The sequence below is a fragment of the Eleutherodactylus coqui genome, chromosome 5, assembly GCF_035609145.1.
Source record: "Eleutherodactylus coqui strain aEleCoq1 chromosome 5, aEleCoq1.hap1, whole genome shotgun sequence".
Classification (NCBI taxonomy): Eukaryota; Metazoa; Chordata; class Amphibia; order Anura; family Eleutherodactylidae; genus Eleutherodactylus; species Eleutherodactylus coqui.
In genome coordinates, this window is record NC_089841.1 from 185,637,655 (window position 1) to 185,641,664 (window position 4,010).

Consider the following 4,010-nt stretch of genomic DNA (forward strand, 5'->3'; position numbering starts at 1 on the left):
CAGCAGTAAAGCGTAGCTGGGTGCGTCTGATTTAGCAATGTTGTTCACGCAGCTCACACGTGTCCACCGCCCTTAGGACGGACAGAGGCTGGACAAATAGATTTGTTTTCAGTTTTTTTCCACCAAAAGGCAGCACTGCGTATATTCAATGAACATGAGAAGTTTAATAACTGTGCTGTGTCCCTGCTTATGTGTCACAGAACGTGAGGGTAGCAGAGTTATTATAACTCTGGCAGAGCAGGTATTTTTTTCCCAATTAAGGAAAGCAAATGGCGAAGCCAGCAGTAAAGCGTAGCTGGGTGCGTCTGATTTTTACAGGTTGCAGACGCAGCTCACACGTGTCCACCGGCGTTAGGCCGGACAGAGGCAGGACAAATTTAATTATTTTCCGTTTTTTGGCACCAAAAGGCAGCACTGCGTATATTCAATGAATAACAACTGTGTTGTCGCCCTGCCTATACAATTCTTTCCCTGCAGTATCAATGGAGGGTGCAATGGTCTGCAGAGGCGATTTTGAGAAGCAAAAAAAAATGCAGCACAGCTAACAGCAGCCTGGACAGTACTGCACACGGATAAATATGGCCCTAGAAAGGACCGTTGAGGTTCTTGAAGGCTACACTCACTCCTAACACTCTCCCTGCCTATGCAGCACTTCTGTCCCTAATGCCGGGTGCAATGCTCTGCACTGCCGATTTTGAGAAAAAAAAAATTTGCCACTGCTAACAGCAGCCAACACACAGCTATCAGTGGCCCTAATAAGGACCTTTGGGGGGTCTTGAAGCCTACACTAACTACCAATTCTTTCCCTACAGCAGCTCCGGTACAAACAGCACTGTCCCTCATCTAACTCACCAGGCATCTGAGGCGAGCCGCGGGAGGGGCCGACTTTTATGTTCGGGTGACACCTGATCTTCCCAGCCACTCACAGCAGGGGGGTGGTATAGGGCTTGAACGTCACAGGGGGAAGTTGTAATGCCTTCCCTGTCTTTCAATTGGCCAGAAAAGCGTGCAAACGTCTCAGGGAAGTAAGTGAAAGTAACCAGAACACCGCATGGTGTTCGTTACGAATAACGAACATCCCGAACACCCTAATATTCGCACGAATATCAAGCTCGGACGAACGCGTTCGCTCATCTCTAGTATTTATATAATGAGTTTGGTTCTGTTACCATATGTTATGAATTTTGTTCTTGTGCTGTATTTGTTATAAGCTTGGTCCTTGAGCTGTATTTGTATCATGAACTTGGTTCTGGTGCTGTATTTATAGTGTGAGCTTAGTTCTGATGCTGTATGTACATATTGAGGATAGTCCTGGTGCTGTATTTATGTTAAATAAATGAATAGGCTTAGGGTAAAAACACATAGTGTGCTGACTGTACACTGCCAAATTATGCCCACCCACAGTCGCTATTGGCTGCACAATAATGGCAATAATTTGTGCAGCGATTAGTGGGTTGCTATAGTTTAGCTTTGTATGGCCATTGCACCATGTGTTTTCACTTTTAGGTTGGTCCTCTACTTATGGGCCAGTGCTGTGTGCTTGCCCCATCAAAATATGCACAAAAATAGGACATGCTGTGATCTTTTTCGCATGACCAAAATATGCATGAAAAATATAATTAAAAAAAAAAAATACCATTAGGAGACTTGAACATACAAAAGCTTTATTTCTCAAATAATAAACTGCAATGCTTATGTATTGCAGTATATAATACTGTTTAACATTAGCCTGGCAGAACTTAAAGGAGTTGTCCAAAGTTGGAAAAACATGTCTGCTTTCTTCCAAACACAGCACTGACCTTGTTTATAGGGTTGTGTGTTATTGCAGCTCAGCTCCATCAAAGTAACAAGGGCAAAGCATATTATTGTTTTTCTGTCATGTTTATCATATGGCCTAACAATTGTTCCTCTTTCCCTGCAGCTCGTATGGAAAATTTAATCACTATCTGTCAAACCACTTTCATTCTGTATGGGTGTTTCCAAACTTTTGAGACACTCTGTATAAGGTTTCTTATGTAAGCTTGTACTATTGATTTATGCAATGTTTATTGAACGCTCCTAACCATTTATAGGATACATAACTGATCTTCATTTATCAAAACCATCATACAGAAAAAATGGAAGTGCAGCATTTATTTTCCCAGAACAGCTTAAGAGATTAAAAAGGAACACTGACTGCTTGCTAAGGGTAAGAAGACCAGATTCAATAACTGATTAGCAATGATACAAATATAGCATATAGTATAAGTTAATATTAAGTAGAGTCCAGATGAAGCAGAAGATTTTGTTGCTCCATAAGTTGATGGTGTAAAGGTAAATAAAGCCCAAGTACGAAAAATCTTCACTTTGCCAAACACGGATACCTGTAAGAAGAAAGAATAATCAGTGATAAATTGGTATATTATAAAATGCCCTATGCCAGACATTATAGTATATGTAGCACATCCGTATGTCCGTATTAAAAGGACTGTATGAACTACAAGACCAGGCACAATATTTAGACAAGCATGACACTGTGTCTTTAAAAGAACCTTTTTTTTGTTTAGAATCATAAATCTCAATATTAAGGCCTCATGCCCACGGTTGTGATGGGCTCCGCAAGCGGAATACCGCAGCAGAGTCCGTCACGGCGCCCCCCCAAAGACCCCATACTCTCCTCCGGATCCGCTACGTAGCACCCGCATGACACTGCCAACGCGCATGCGCAGTACAGCGCATGACACGCTGGCAGTGCCATATGACGTGGCCGGCGGTGAGCCAGGCGTCTATTCACGCTATACTTCCGCTGTGCTACAGTGGAAGTATAGTGTGACGGGCGGCTTCCATTGACTACAATGGAAGCCGTCCGCGCTTATTCCTGCGGCAAATAGGGCATGCCACGGGTAATTTCATGCTGCGGAATTCCGCGGTGGAATTCCACAGCATGTACATTGAGCTATTAGGTTCAATAGAGCCTAATAGCTGCAGTGAAATGCCGCAGATTTCCTGTCGTGGGCATCAGGCCTAATTACTGCAAGATCGTTTGTTCTAATCTATTTGGTAATTGTATCTATGGCAAACTACGCATGTAAGAATGTGGATTTTAATGCCGATTTGTCTGTGATTGAATCTTATGCCCTGCATGAAAGAACCATGTTAAATAGTTTTGTAATTCCCCATTAGAAATGTGCAGCTTAATGATTGGGTTTATGGTAGTAGTAAAAGTAGAGGTCGTTGTCCTAGAAGTTTCATATGACAACGCCTTTCTCTACAGAAAATGGCTTCATAATCGCTGGCAATCAGCTGTCTTTGCCAGGGGAAACTCAGCATAGCCATACAAGAGAGATGTAGTATTTATTAACTGGTGGGCATTCGAAAGAATGACCATCCATGTAACACATAGATGGGGTGGGTCCTCCAGAGAGAAAGCCACTGCCTAGTAAGTCTTGAGCGAAGACCCTCTATATGACATCTGTATGACCTCAAAGGGCAGTGGATAGGAAAACGTACATTATCTCCACCCATCTTCAAAGTTCTACTGGTTGCTATTTAACAACTCACTATGAACGACTGTTTATTTATAAAGGCATTTTTTAATTGACGTGCTTGTCATTAGTTCTTACCTTACATGATGAAGATCTTTGCACTCAAAAGCAGGTTGAAGGCCAGAGTTTTGGCAAACAATGTCCTCATCCCAAGAACAGTTAATGAGCATATTGAATGTCTCAGCACCGTGAACTGAAAGACACAAAGGTGTTCATTAAATATAAGAACCATTTCTCATGAACTACAATGTTGATATTAATCTAAAAAGACATACAAGACAACAGATCTCCTGTATGCTCTATTAAGGGGGACTTATATAAATCGTTTGGAACCAGAAACAATTTAATAAAAATAGGATGGCTGAGAACACAATACATTTAATAAGCTATAATTAATAAATATCAGACAACTGAAAGAAGCAGTGCAAAACCGAAAAATATGGAGGGAGCTCGCATTTAGGGTTACCGAAGGTCATGAACAACTAA

The 4,010-nt window shown here is 41.8% G+C and overlaps 1 long non-coding RNA gene across 1 annotated transcript; it reads right to left on the reverse strand.

Annotated features, from left to right (window-relative positions):
• Window positions 1-2,107: 2,107 nt before the first annotated feature.
• Window positions 2,108-3,691, reverse strand: LOC136627025 (uncharacterized). Its single transcript, XR_010792733.1, has 2 exons — window positions 3,603-3,691; window positions 2,108-2,363 (listed from the first exon to the last, which is right to left on the reverse strand). It is a non-coding gene; the product is annotated as an uncharacterized lncRNA (long non-coding RNA).
• Window positions 3,692-4,010: the final 319 nt, after the last annotated feature.